This window comes from Lonchura striata, chromosome 5 (assembly GCF_050655825.1).
Source record: "Lonchura striata isolate lonStrDom1 chromosome 5, ASM5065582v1, whole genome shotgun sequence".
In the NCBI taxonomy this organism is placed as follows: domain Eukaryota; kingdom Metazoa; phylum Chordata; class Aves; order Passeriformes; family Estrildidae; genus Lonchura; species Lonchura striata.
This window is the reverse complement of record NC_140707.1, coordinates 65040268-65055831: the sequence shown is the minus strand read 5'-3', so window position 1 is coordinate 65055831 and position 15564 is coordinate 65040268. Positions and strand designations below refer to the sequence as shown.

Genomic DNA, 15564 nt, shown 5'->3' with positions numbered 1-15564 from the left:
CCCCCTGCCTCTCCTCCAAGTCTCCACCTGGCCTTGGCTGCCTGAAGGTGCCTCCAGCTCTCCCCTCACACCAACTATTCATATAGTGAAGAATTTTGGTGCCCAAATGGGATAAGAGCATTTCTGTTTCCACATTGGAGACAGGAGGGGAGTGCTGGTGACAATTGTGTCCCCTGGCACTGTTCCAGGTGGGGAATTTTACTTACACCCCATTTACACAGCAACTGCAAGGGTGCTCAGAGCTGTTTTCCTTTCCAAAAAACTCCTTGGGTGGCTTTTGTTTTGCGTGGAGTAATTAAGGAGAGGAAGCTGAGCCCTTTCCCTTCATGCTTTTGTTTCTCCTGTGTATCACATTACAGGTGCAGGGGTCAAAGTGTGACCATGTCAAAGACTGGTGGCAATAAATAGCTGCAGAAGAGGATTTGTGTTACTGCTGATCTGGTGGAAAAACAGAGAGAGGCTGACCTCTTTTCTTGCATCTATCTATCTATCTATCTATCATCTATCTATCTATCTATCTATCTATCTATCTATCTATCATCTATCTATCTATCTATCTATCTATCTATCTATCTATCTATCTGTCTTCTGACTGGGTTTTATTTTAGTTTCGTTTTAAAGAATCCAAAGACTCAGGAGAGATTTTTGGTCTAGGTTGTCCCTCATTAGCTTTTGAACTGTTACTCATGCAGTGTGATTGCTTACATGTTGTACCTGTCACTGCCTCTGCCCTTTGTTCAGGCTAGCTAAAATATAGTAGTACCTCATTTCAGTGATAGACTTGACCTAGAGTAAAATGTGCAAATTCTTACAGAAAGTGCAATAATTGCAATTGATTTATTCTTCTATGGGGAAATAATGTCTGTCTCAAACAATAACATCAGCTTTCTCTTAATTGCATTACATTAATATCATATTATTCTGTATTCACATCCACATCCAAAGCTGTGAAACACGTCTGGGTTGTGTTGGGTTTTTTCCCTACCCTTATGACACACACAACTCTCAAAATAGGTTAGCAGATATGGGAAGCCCCTTTTTACCCATTCAATAGAAGAAAAACAAAAGGGAAAAAAAAAGAATTTCAACTAATACTCTGGTCTATAAGCAGGAAAACTGTATTTTACCTACCACAGCCCCATGTTTATCTTTGTTGCTAATCCAGTGGTGGGGATTATGCTGTATTAATGATGTGTGGGAGCTCCAGACTATTTCTTATTCCTGGCTCGCAGCATCTGCTTTCAACAAATGTCTTTTGTGCACATATGTGACCTTTTGGCTACCTACACTTCAGTCCACCTGTCAGGATGGCATCGTGCCTGCTTGTGAGCGTGGCCCAGCTGCTGGGCCATGGAGGAAATCAGCCTCTGTGGCCCTGGAAATGCTTCTCCATTGCAGAATACCTCCCTCTTCTCCCAGTCCCATGGTGCACATGGCTCCTGGCTCTGGGGAGCCACCAACCATCTGATTTCCAGAGGTCACCAGCCTTGGGCAGCTGGCTGGGGTTTCTGGTGAGCCATGAGGGCAGATCTGAGCTGGCATCAAGCAGAGAGCTGCCCTGGCCCAGGAGCCCCTCTGGCCATGGCTCCTGCAAGCTCCGGGCACAGAGAACTCAGGTTCATCCGCAGCAGGAGTCTGGGACCCAGCTGATACCCAGCCTGTCAATCCAGCCCTTTCCAGCAGGGCAGAGTCATGGATAAAATCCCAGTCACTTTTCTCCTTTCAAAGATTTACCTATGCAAGATGTGCCACCTCATGAGAAAGATTTTACCAGCATGGTTTCCTTCAAAATAGCTATATTTTGTGAATGTTGCCTGATTTTTATTTAGAGGGGATGAAACTTCAGTTCAGAGGCAAGATTCCCAAAATGTTGTCAAAACACCAAATTTCACATTATAGTATTTGGCACTAAGACTTTTTTCTCCTTTTTTAATATTTTTTTTCTTTTTTCCCCCTGATTTTCACTGTGAGATTTGAAAGGCAGGGTTTGTTTTTCAACTTTTGTGCAATTGGACACGTTTGCTTACTTGGAACGCAGTAACATGGAGCTCTCCAAAGTCACTTTGGGTTTAATTTTGGCAAAAATTACACCTGTTCTGTTTTTTCAAACTGGAAAAGAAGTCAAAATAGTAGGATTTCCCATGAAGTGATAAGTCTCATTTCTCTTCTGCTTTGGCTGGGCTCAAATCACCACAGGGAGAATTTTCCAAGAAGGTTATTTATAACCCTTAGAATATGGAAACATTTCAGTGTTTTCAACCTGCAGCATGTGGAAATAATCAGGGAAAAAAAAAAAAAAAACCAAAAACATTTCCGTGGTTTTTGATAACTGAAACAACAGGTGCTAGGTCCAGGAATAGAGAAAGAGGAATGGGAATGAAAGTACTTTTAATTGTATAACATTCAAGGAGGCAGTGGGTGGAAATGCCCAAAGAGAGAGGTTAACCCAAACACAAAGGAGGACTTTACACACCCTGCACTAATTACACTGAGGAACTTTTGACACAGGATGTTGTGGAGGCCAAAACTGTAAAAATTGTACATGAGTTCAAACTGGGAGCAACAGAGTTGATGTAGGAAGTCTATAAGGGGCAATTACAATATTCCAGATGTTTCTTCCAGCAAGTCCTTGAGCAACAGACTGCTGGAAGAATTCCTCTATTTCCTCTGCTTCCTATAGCTTTTCCTTAATTGTCTGCTGCTGTTGGAGGAAGAATAACAGGTTGGAAGATCCTTGGTGCCATCTTGTCCTTGTGTTACTGGCTTGTCAGAGAGCTTGGACAGCAGCCATGGCAAATGGAGGGTGTAACAAGAGACTCCAAATGAAATAAGACAAAACAAAACAACAAAAAGTACAGTTTCTTTGGTTAGCATTTCTCTGAAAATTAATTTCAGACAATTTCAGCCTCAGTGGTGTCCCAATAACTGCAGGACACTGAGCAGGGAATCATCCACCACAGAGACCCTGTTAGGAAAGCACAAACTGCACATCAAGAGCAGACAAAGAGGAGGAGAAAAGGAAGATGAGGTTTAGAGATGGTGAGAACAGAGGGTCCTATTTGGCAGCTCTTTAATCTTAGTATTGTATTTGGCACCCAATTACCATAGGATGTGATTGGCAGCTGATTGACAGGATTACGTAATGGAGCAATGTCTGTTGAGCAAAAGCCATATTTTCAGAGGAAAAATATCACTCTGATGCTGGGGATGGGACCAATGCACAGTCTGCTTGGATCATCTGAGGCTTTTGGATAGAATTTTCTCTTTAAGCAACTAAACATTAACAACTCCTTCACAGTGAACTGGGAGTGAAATAGCCATCAGGACTTCAAGGGTGCCCAGATATCTCACCATCCTCCTGCCCATCTGACAGCCCCTGAGGCAGCTGCCAGGCTGGCAGCACTGAGTGCCTGTTGAGCTAGCAAGGGGGCACCCCAGCCTCAGGGAACTCCTGTTTCAATGCAGTCCTAAGCCCAAGGCTTTCAGATATGACACAGGAGAAAAAGCTGCAAATAAGGACAATGGTAACAAAATACAATACAAGATTCAGTGGATAGCACAGCAATTTTCTTCCTGGATATTTAAAATATGCTGGATTTAGTAATTGGGGCACAGTGGTTGGTATGAGCTAGTCTTGTTTGTGTTTGAAGGGCAAGAGAATTTGTTTGCCATTTTTTTCCCACAGGACGACCTCAGTAAATGAGTATCTGGGTCCCTCCAGTGCTTTTTCTTACCTGGCACTTTCTTAATTTTTGAGAATGTGGGGCTTGTTGTCCCTGCTCCTGTAATTCTGGGATTTGCTCACACATTCCTGCATGCAGTGAAGGGCTTTGTTAGATTGTTAGACAGGAAATGAGCTCCTGCAAGGATTGAATCCACACATAATGTGGCTGGAGTGCTCCTGATGGCACCCCTTTAGGAGATGCTATCTAACCCCCTTTGCTTCCAGGGAGAACTGATCACCCATCCTGAACTGACTGTAAAGAGTGAGCAGAGTGATGCCCGAGTCCCCAACTCTCCTGGTTCAGAGCAGATCAGACAGGAGCTCACTCTTACCTGGAAAAGCTCAGAGCAGCACAATAATGGCCCTTCTGTCTGTGCATGTGGAACCCTGGTTGGCCACCCTGAGAGGAGAAGGTGTGAGAGGATTGTCATTGCCCCTGCCCCCGGGACCTCAGCTGGAGAAACAAAACTCACCTCCTCCTCCCAGCTGCTCCCTGGAGAGGCTCTGGTCCTCTGTGGCCCCAGGGACAGGCTCCACTCTGGATTTCTTTGTGGCAGGGCCAGCCTGTGATGGAACAGACATCCTGTCCCCTCAGTTTATGAAGAAGTATGTATTTTATCTTTTCCAGACCATAACTAAGCACTAATTATGTGCAGATCAGGGTGTTGCAAAGCCAGGGAAGATCCTGCTGCAGGGTCCAGGTGTGTGCAATGTGTGAATGCACATGGGGTGGATGTGTGTGGAACACAGCACAGGTGAGATCTGCACTGCAGGCAGGGCTGCTGCAGGTGCTGGGCAGGTCCTGGATCTGCTCTGGGCTTGTGTTCCTGCCTCAGCAGCATGAGAGGCTCTCCTCCTCTGCAACAGCAACTTGCACATGCTGCAAGCTGTGCCCTGCAGCTCTTGGAGAGTCAAAGAGCTGCTTTTGGCTGCCCTTGGATCATCACTGAGCGACTTCTGGAGCCAGTGAGGCCTTTCATGTGAGGCACAGCATGGAGCTCTCTGCTCTGCAAAGAAGAAGGGGGACATCCAGGGATTCTCTTGACAGCCACAGAAAGCTCCTGCCTTTGCCAAGCAGGCTGGAGGACAGGAGCAGCTTGTGGGGCTGGAATATACTCGCCCCAAAGAAACACTGAACACGCCAGGGGAATGAGGGGGATTCAATTTCACTAGCTAGCAAATTAAGTTTCTGTAACCCCTGACCAAAATTCATACTATCAGCTGGAAATAATAAATTTAACTAGTTTCATATGGCTTTGAAACATCCCATAAACAAAATTCAGTTTTTAATTTTTTTTTTTTTTCACCACTGTTTCTCTCTCTTTCAGCGGGACCTGGAGAAAAAATCCTACTGAAGCCAAGGCAGAGACTCCCATTGAGTTCAGTGAGAGCTGAACCTGACCCTTGATAAGTCTCTGTGCTCAGAGAGCTGCTGTTAGAGAGCAGGAGTCCTGGACCACATGCCACAGTGTTTCTTCATAAAGATGCTTTCCTTTGGACAGGCAGCAGTGACAACAACACCTGTGTGCTCACACACAGAGGCACAACAGCCACGCAGAAGTCATCCATCTTAGGAAACGTGTTATGCCTTTTAAGTGTTTCTATATCAAAGACTGATAAATAAAACATGGGTTTAGTGTTAAAAGGGAAAAAGAGCCCTTTTAACAGATTAAAGTGCTCACAGTGCCTGACACTGTGAAATAGGAGTGGGGAGCAGCAGGGCAGTTAAGAAAAAGGACTGCCTATGCTGGCAGGTACAAACTGTTGTGTGTCTCTTAGCAGTCATTGGCAGAAAAAAAGCCCAAAATCTACTTTCCCAGCAAAGCCTTCCTGGAAGGTAACAAACTGAGCCCCCTATAGCTAAATTTCTGTATGTTCTCCAGCTGAGTGTCATGAGAAGAAGCTTTCCTCCCTGAAGGAAGAGGAAGAGAACAGTTTCTAAGCCCATCAAAATAAACAAGCAAACAAAATAATGGTTTATTCCAGCAGACTGAAAGCCCTGCTGGGTTTTGCAACATTTTTTTCCTTCAGCATCCTGATCCTTCTTAAAGCCCAGCACACTGAGTTGGCTCCTTAACTGATTTCCATTTGTTCCTCAGCAGTTGCAAAAACAGTGGTAAAGCCTTCTGCATTTTCTCATTCCTTCACAACTGTGAACAGAGAGTCCAGGACACCTAAACACTGTATTTGTACAGACAGGGACATTTCCCCATTCAAAGGAGCATTAACTAATTACATTTATTTGGCTGAACAGAAAAGCTGATCATTAAAACTGATTTTTCTTTCACTCTTTCTTTCTGAACCTGTGTTACCTTGGTGAAGGGGAGTCCTACAGCAGAGGTCACTGAAAATCCTCCTGAATATTTTATCAGTTCTGCACCTCATGGCTTAGTGTACAAAGACAAACCCTTATGTGTGAAGGGCATGGAGCTGAGGCAGGGGGAGGGGGGATAAACCAGTGTCTGCCCCTACTTTGCTCTCTGACCAAAACATAGAGCATGTTTTCGGTGGAAGTGGGAAATAGAATTTGCACACCATTAGGATCCCACTTGATGTGGAGCCTTGCTTTTAATAGCTAAAAAGAGCCCTAATTAATGTGAATGAGAGCCAGATGACTTTGCTGTCAGGCTGGTAAGGAGCAGTTTTATGATGCCAGCTGGTATCCCATCACCTTTTAGGACAAACTTGCCCACTGCTCTCATGGATTTGAAATGTTTCAGCAAACAGCAAGCCCAGGTTAGAGCACAGGCAGGCAAATCTGTGATGTTCTTTCCCTAACCCAGCCATACACTGTGGCCATGCAGTGCCCACTGTGGAAATGCCATGCTGCTGCCTCTGCCACCTGAGAATCATCTACACACTCATATAAACCATTTCCAAAATGCCCCAGCCAGCAAGACACATGGCCAAAGGCAAGTGGAGGGAACCTATAAAATTAAACTGCATTATTTATTGGAGAGATCTAAGTTCTATCTTGCTCCAGGGTGTCATTATGCACCTCTAGTCTATGCTGATAATAGTCAGCTGCACTCTGATAATGACTTTGATACCTTTCAAAAATTATGACAATTTAACACCTCTGTGAAAGACACCTCTTCTAGACAGACTGGCACCCCTTACAGACAATGATGCTCTTGCAAGGACTGAATGGGACCAGAGCCTGAAAAACCACACTTGATTTCCCCTCAGCAAGGCAGAGCTGATTCTGTCAGCAAAGGGACACAGCATGGAAGCTGCTTGTGCTGGATTTGGGGCTGTACTGGCATGGCAGCTGGTGTTAGATGGGGGTAGAAGAACACCATAATCATATAGAATTGTCATAGATATTGTCCCTTTGCTCCATTCAGCAGGAGAGAAGGAGGCAGTTCTGTGTCTGACAGGCTAGCTCATCCTATGTTCAGTAGGCCTTATTTACTGTTATACCCCATGTGAATTTTCTATTTGTCTCCCATTTATCTCATGTCACTCATAATAAGCATCCTTCCAGCCTTAGCAGGTCAGAGCCCCTAACATTATTTTCCTATATTTCAAAACTGATGGGATGAAGTAACAGGGGGAAATGCTTGTGCCCACAGGAGGCCATTCTGATTTTGCTTTTTAAATTAGTACTTTGTCCCAAATCCTGGAAGAAGCTTACACTTTGGTCAGAAAGTCTTGGATTTTCCATGGTACTGTTTAACTCAATAGCATTTCATGCACTCACGAGGCAATGGCTTTGGTGAAACTCTTCTGCCATTATAGGCCTCGTGTAGAGCTCAAAAGCAGCCTGGGACTTTTCACTTTTTAGTTGTACATAATTTATCTGATCATTTATTGCAGAATTGGCAGCCTGTGGGTTGGTAGCTGAGGTTTGCCCAGCCAGTATCTGCTGCAGGGCACTGAGCATTCACTGGGATTTTCTGCCCACCTCCTTCAGCCCTGACACCCAGTGAGCATCTCATGGCCTCTGCTGACACTGACAATTAGCACCAATTACACCAGCCCTTTTGCAGGGTGAATATTTGCCCACTGGGACCCTGAAAGAGATCTGCTCACTTCACAGAGGCTTCCTGATGTCTGTAAGATAAGAATGATTTACTGACTGCAGCTGGGCTCCAGCAGGTGACTGAGGTGTCATCAGCCTCCCCTGGCACCTTCAGCCTGGCAGACTTGGGGCTTTTGAAGGACTTAATGCCCCTCATCCCTGAGATTATTCCTTCCTTGTTTTAAAAGCTGCTAGGAGATTTGGAGTTTAATCCTCCCTTTGCCCTGCCACGGGAGAGGAGCAGAATGGACTGTCAGATCCACACCCTGTGGAAATCACCCCTCCTAGTTCTGTCAGGGAATTTGTAACTTTTAAACCTAAGAGAGGATGTCTGCTCTATTGCACACAGCAAAGCCCAGCGAAGTAGGCAATCTCCATTATCCCTTGTTGGATCTGTTCCTCAAGTCTGCAGTCTTTTATTATTTTTTTTTTTTTTTAAGTCTGCCATGTAGCTGCCATCTTAGTCCAGCCAGAAGAGGCAGGTGTGGTAGGAGAAAAGGGTGTGAACTGGCATGACAGTGAAAAAGAAACACTTTTAATGAGAAATGATGCTGAAGCCAGCTAAATCAGTGTACTCATTCCTTTGAATTTCTGTTTCCTGTAGACATTTTCTCTGCATGACTGCCCTTCCTTTCCTCTTATTACCAGTAAATGCTGTTGTCTGTGGCATGCTATTAACTTTTTTAATACCCTATTTTAAAAATTAATGCATTTTTAATAAAATGTCCAAACTGATCATGCAAAGAAAATTATCACTTAAGAGGTACAGTATATACTGGTGCAAACTGTAGGTTTCTGACATCTTCCAGCATACACTGCTGGGCAGCAATTTCTGTTCAAAAAATAATGTTTCCTCTGTCAGCTGGATTCTCACTTACTGATGTTGACATGAATTATAGCAGAAATACACACAATGGTGACATTGTGATGTGTAAGCTAGGCCTAAGCTGCAGTGTTTTACATATTCTTATAACAATATTGTTTCCTCGCTTTTCCTTTAGTTTAGAGTTGTTTTGGGGTGACTTCTTTAATTGCTCTCACTCACTAATGAATGCATTTATTTTCACTACTAACAATTTCAGCCACTGAGAAATTTCTACTGAATACTGGAAGTCCAGCAATTCCTGCCGTTCCTCATTGTCTCAACACGAGATGTTTGATATTCTGAACTCTCCTCTTTTTGCCTTGTTTTGCACCTATTTGGTGAAAGGAAGCACAAAAGGTGTTGATATTTGTGTCAAGGCTGAGGCCCCATATTTCAGCTTCCTCCAAAAGAATTCAGAGGCAATGAAACTTTTTTGATCTCAGAACTGTGATTCAAGCCACCTAATAAATTTCCCCCCAACAAATAGTTTTTCTCCCACCATTTCTATGTCAGACAAATGGCAGAAATCCCCCTCCTACCATAAAATACCCCAGTACCTCTATTTTAAAGGGAAGCAATTGTGGGCAGATGAAAAAAAAAAGTAGAACTGTGTTATATCAGAGGATCATTTGTACCTCAAAAAGGAGCTGTAGACAATGACTCAGAACATCCTTCTGACCCACCTCAGTGACACAAAAGCACTCTGATACCAGTTTCCTTTTCTGTTTTGTTCTTCTGATTAAAATTTGAGCATTTGCATTATTGTACTAAACAATTCCTTTCTGTTCTTACCATTCAGAAAACTAATTTCACTTGTTTGTGGATTTTCCCCTAGACTGAGCAAGCTGAAATTCACTCCAACGAACCAATTCTGAAATTTAAAAAGCACCACTTAAACATTATTCCTAAATCTTTTGGAGAGGAAGAAAAAATGAGGGGGAGGGAAAAAAAAGACCAAGATTTTTATCTTTTCTTTAAGAAAAATGGGTGATGCATGAAATTGAAATGAGCTTTGCTGGATGAGGTGATGAGTAGAGATGAAGCATTCCTTTGTTTTCTGAGGGGAGCAGTAGGCAGATCAGTGAGACTGACTTTTTGGCCTCCTAGGCTGCTGGTAAAGGTGCCCTGCCAATATCTTCTTTTTCTGCATAGAGATTTCTCTGTCTCATTCTGGATTCACAATCCTCCCCGGGTCAGTGGGAAGCAGCAAAATCTTGTTTGATTGACTCTACAAATGAGGGGTGCTTGAGCCTGGGGTTCCATCCCTGTTCTGGTTGTCATTGCCCAAATGTCAGATGACCTCCCCTGGGTATTTTTATGCTCTGGCAGATTTTTGGGGATTTATTTTGTTGTTTGCCCTATGGAATGTCCCTTACTATGTGATTATACAGTGTCTGGTGCTGGGAAGTATTGAACAGATTTCAGATGGGTATCTGCTGATATTTGCAATGTTGAAAATAACAGACTTACATCAGGCTCCCCCTATAACCTTAGATATCAGTATCTTCTGGCTGGACTATCCTGTGTTGCATAATGATGGTGTATTAGAGGAAGCTCTGGAGATTCCTCTCTAATCAACCCAGCTAAATCCTTTCAGGGGTCATTCTTTGAAGCTTATTTTGTGTTGTCATTGGCAGATTTTCTCAAAACAGCCCAAGGAAAATCACAGATCTTGTGATTTCCTGAAAGGACATTTTCAGAAGCTCAGGAAAAAAAGAGTCTCAACTGGCTGGGCAGGAGCCTTCTTGCAAAATCTAGCTATAAACTTCCAATATAATCCCCTGTTCCTTGAAATACTAAAAAAATCTCACAACCTGATTGATATTTTCTGAAATTAGGCACAAATAGTTTATTTAAATTGAAAAAAAATCCCAAAAAGAATGTAAGAAATAAGATGAGATGACTAACACAAAAATCTCTCCTGTTATTGTGCTCCTGAGCCATGAGAAACTGCTCAGTGATACTGCACTCATACAATAGTGAAAACATGTGGACTAACTCAGCAGTGTCAGAATTGATTCTGAACCTCAGCTGTGTGCAAGGCAAAAAAAGTAGTATATCCTGCTTTGATTATGGTGGGGTTTAGATTGATCCTTTGGTATTTTCCTGTGCAACCTGGAATCAGAGCACCTGATATTTGTGTGTATTCACAGCCTCTTGCAGCCAGGAGAGCAGCAGTCTGATGGCTTCATCTTACTGCCAGTTTGGAGACCAGTTTAGGCTGGGCATTAGGAAAAAATTCTTCACAGAAAGAGGGATTGGGCATTGGAATGGGCTGCCCAGGGAGGTCGTAGGTTGTATTTGATGATCTCAAAGAGGTTTTCCAGCTTTGTTAACTCTGTGATTCTCTGATATGGTGTCTGAGATGTGCCTGAAGTTCAGCAGTGTGCCATAGGCATGTAACCCAAGGCATCTGGATTTGCAATAATGATGGAGAGCCTTGCAGGATGGAGAGCCTAGAGTAGCCCTCAATCCCTGTGCTGAGTTCCATGAGACATTCCCTAGGGATCTTTTCATCAGCCTCAAGGGAGCTCACAAGATGCCCAAAATCTCTGAAGAGATACAGCAGCACCACTAACAAACTGATCAAAAGTCAGTGATGGTGTTAAAATGAAGTTAGTTCTGGCTGACCTAAGCTACAATGGATTTAAATTTAATTGCAATTTTTACAATAAATAGTAAAACATAGAGATCCTCTGCCTACCACTGAGTGGTATTTCTATTTACATCACTCAGAGGTGTGCTCAGCTTAGGGCTGAGAGTATTGGTGATTTTACTCAGCTTCAGTCACTAACTGACATGGTTATACTGCTTCCAGAACTGTCTTTGCAAGACTTTCCTCATTTCTTCCAGCCTGAAGGCCAGTTTTTCCCAAGGCAGAGCCCTGACCTGCACTGCCCTTGGGGGTACAGGTTGTCTGAAGTGGAAGTGCCCCTAGTCTCCCACGGTGCCTGTCCATGAAGCTTAAATCAGAACTCAACCCTGAAGTTGTTCTTTTCAGGTGTCTGGAAAGATAAAATTTCTTTTCTTAGGGAAGTTTACTTTATTTGTCAATATGCTCGTATTTCCTTAATAAAGGCATTTTATGTACCAAGAGAAGGTTAGTTCCCCCTCCTCTTCTCATTTAAGGGCTAATTCATACGCAAGCTAATTTGTTCTGGCTATTATCACAATTTATTTCCGTTGCTACAGGGCAGCCAATAACTTTAATAAAGGAGGTTCCAGTTACCAAATCTTCCCAGTTAATAATCTGCATTGAAATACACAGGATGAATTGTCTCCCACACGCTACAAATACAGAAAATTACCGTGCTGTAGTGTTATCACTACCACACAGGTACAATTAAATGTGTGTTGTGCATGGAGCTGCACAGAACACTACCAGTAATGTCAAATGCAATTAAAAAGGAACTATTGTGTGGCTCCATCTGAAAAATCAGCCTGTTTGTATGTACTTTATACAGGATTACTCACTGGATAAGGCAATATTGAATCACTTGATGTTTGGGATTCATGGGAGAGCTAAGTAAACAAAGGAGCACAGCCTGCCACAGAGGCTGTTAATAGTGAGGAGCTAAGGCCTTCCACCTTAAAGAAAGCATGAGATATTTATTTCCTGCATCACTGGAACGCTGTTTGTTCATTAATGGTGACCTTATTGGGTATAGGAACTGTTCAGAGTGTTGCAGGTTTTGTTCAGCCATGTGCACTATCCTTCTCTGACAGAAGTGACAGTTTTATACAAGTCCCCTGCTCTCTTTAATAGATCATCTTTCCAGCTCGTTATGCTCTAGTTCTTCTCCCTATATCTTTAAATCTCAAAGTCTTGACCTTCTTTTTATACCCCTGTCAGCATGAAGACACCCCAAATCCAGGCAATCACTACATTAAAACTGTTCCCATCTTCCCTTAACTCAGCTCATGGAAATAAAATAATCTCTTAAAACCCATGACTATATTAAATAAATATGAGCTTAGTGCTCTGATTGCTTTTATTTGGTGGTTTCTTTTGCTTACAATGCAAAACTGCAATCTCCTTGGACCAAATCCTGTGGTGACTGAAAGCTGAACAAAGTTCTGCTAAGTTGCACTAATCATCCTTATCCCCATGTGTGGGGACTCACCAAGCCAGGACAGCATTTGGAGGGAACCTCTCAATTGTGGACATTTTAAAACAGAAGAGGAGTTAACTTTTTGATGGTGGGTTGATAGTTTAATACCTTAGTTCACTATCCACTTAATTGAGGATACTAGTAGGAAAATATTTTTATTTTCTTTGAAAGTAACAGAATAAGCAGAGGAATCCTGGTTGAGAGAACTCCTGGAGCTCTGGGTGCTGTTCACAGCACTGCAGGTTATCACCCCTTGGCATGACACTGACCAAATTGCAGTGTGTTGTGTGATTACTGCCCCTGGAAAAGCAAAGGAAGTCCAGGAACAGATGTTACCCTGTGTATTTTTATTAGTCCTGGGTGCTTTTTTTTCTACCCCTTTTCAATTATTTGATTTAGGCACTCAAATAAACATCACACTTTCAAGAAGGAATTAAAAACACTGCCAAAAATGCTGCATTTCACTTTGATCCTGGTGCCAGGCTTTGCCAAAGAGAAGCATAAAGTCCAATATTTCTAAGATCATGTCCTTGGATAGAGCAAATCTTCCCAGCTCCACCCAGACCACAGGAGCTACAGCATCTCACCCCTATCAGTGCTGAGCTTGTATTTTTATTCCTTCATTGCAATACTCGAAACAATTGAAATGGTGGCCTAAATAACAGCTATCCCATTAAATTATTCAGAATTTGTTCCTTTAAGGGAGAGTTTGAGTGTTGTCTCTCTCAGAACTGCTGAGTTCTACAGTTCTGGCTCCCTGGGCAACATTTCCAGAGCTGGAACAACCCCTTCTGGATGTAAGTTTGGTAGTAATTGTCTTGTGTTGGAGCTGTCAACCAAAATTCAGAATCAGAGCACATCAGTTCATCCCAGGGCCAGTGTGTTCCTTGTGTGGCTGTTGTAGCTTTTGGAAAGCAGTGCCCTCTGTAAAATGAATGAACTGTGGAGGGCAAATACAGGGGAGGCACGTGGGGGCTTGGTGTGGCACAGCTCATGCCAACGTTGCTTAAAATGTCATAACTACTGTGGAGTTACAGTCTCATCGAGTGCGTGCCATAATATTGGGGGAGCAATTGCAGCATGCCTGATTGCTGCCTTCCTTTCCCCCCGCCTTTCTCCCTGGCCCAAGTTCATGTGCATATGCTATCCTGTGGGTGAAAGCTAATATAATATGAATTAAAGAAAATTGCACTACTCTCTAACGTCCAAATCACACAGATTGATTTGCATTTACTTGTAACTGAAAACACATGGCTAGTCACAGCTTAAGAAAAATAAAAAGGATTACAGCAACCTCAGACCGTGACTGAAAGGAGTTATTGAGCCCTTGCATTGTATCATTTAGCTTCACAGTGGAGCAGATACCTAATCTCACATACAACAGGCCATCTATAATCAAGGAGTTTGCTGCTCTCTGGCTGTCCTGGAATGATCACTTAAGCATTTGTCTTGACAGATACCCAAGGATCCTTTGGTGAGGGGAAAGTAGCACCAAAAGAAAAACCCGGGTAGGAAAACCTTTAGGAGACTGATTGAAATTGCAGGTGACAAGGGGATTGATGGCAATGGCAATTAGGCGGCCCCAGGGAAGTAGATAACTGTTAGAGATACAAAAGCTTGGTTCTGCATGTGATGCCACACTCATCCCCTGGCTGAGAGAGTGACCTCCTCTCCCCTCTCCGGTGGCAGAGTGATTTCCAGCAGGGCCCTGGCTCTGCACCTCATTGTAATTCAGAAAAGGCCAGCACGGAATATTTTCACTGTTCTCATACCCTGATGAGATTGTTCTGCCACGACGCAGTCAGTACAGTCTGAGAAAATTACTTTGTGAAACGCTGGGCTTCAAACCATTACCTGAAGTAAAATTCTTAGGCTGAATTTAAAGCATGATGTAATGCAGGTGCTTGTCTCCCTTTTCCCTTCCCTTCCCTTCCCTTCCCTTCCCTTCCCTTCCCTTCCCTTCCCTTCCCTTCCCTTCCCTTCCCTTCCCTTCCCTTCCCTTCCCTTCCCTTCCCTTCCCTTCCCTTCCCTTCCCTTCCCTTCCCTTCCCTTCCCTTCCCTTCCCTTCCCTTCCCTTCCCTTCCCTTCCCTTCCCTTCCCTTCCCTTCCCTTCCCTTCCCTTCCCTTCCCTTCCCTTCCCTTCCCTTCCCTTCCCTTCCCTTCTTGTAACATTTTTTTTTTAATTCTTTCATATTGGGGATTGTTTTTCATAGTTCTGGGATCATCACATTGATGGACAATGCTAAGTAATGAAGTCTATTACTGCACTATTGAAATTATATCAACCACCAAAATGTCTGCTCAATCTACATCAGAGTCACTGCCTTTGGTACCCAGATGAACCAGCTAAGCATAACAAAGTAGCTCCAGCACTCTTTTCCAATGATCTGAAAAGTGGCTGGCTGGTCTTGAGTGTAGTTCTCCACCTGGCATCTATCTGGCAGTGTTTCTGATGGAAATAAAAGGTGGGGGGGCATCGGAGGAAACTTCTCTCTCTGAAAGAAGAGAGTGATTTTATTAAAATTTGAATTCTGGAGATTTTTTGTGTTTTGTCTTAATGTCTAGTGCCAGTAAGTTAATATTCTCACTGAAGGAAATAAAAATGCTTTTAGGAAAAGAAACATGTGTGTTTTCCTCTTCTTTAATTTTCTTTTCTTTTTTGAGTGGTTGGTATCTATTGAGGCATCCAGAACCCCACAGACATGGGCAAACTTCAAGTCTTTCTGAAGTGATGCCCAAACAGAAGAAGCAGTGTGAAAGCAATGTCAGTCCTGGTGCTCACACTCATTTTTCCATAAGGTCATGTTCTGATCCAGGGGCATCCTTTTCTGGAATTAAA

At 43.2% G+C, this 15564-nt stretch overlaps 1 long non-coding RNA gene across 1 annotated transcript in view; it reads left to right on the top strand.

Annotated features, from left to right (window-relative positions):
- Positions 1-15534, top strand: part of LOC144246380 (uncharacterized) — a 76561-nt gene extending 61027 nt beyond the window's left edge. The window contains exon 3 of the long non-coding RNA XR_013340087.2: positions 5053-15534. This is a non-coding gene — a long non-coding RNA (uncharacterized LOC144246380). The remainder of the gene's footprint in view (positions 1-5052) is intronic.
- Positions 15535-15564: the final 30 nt, after the last annotated feature.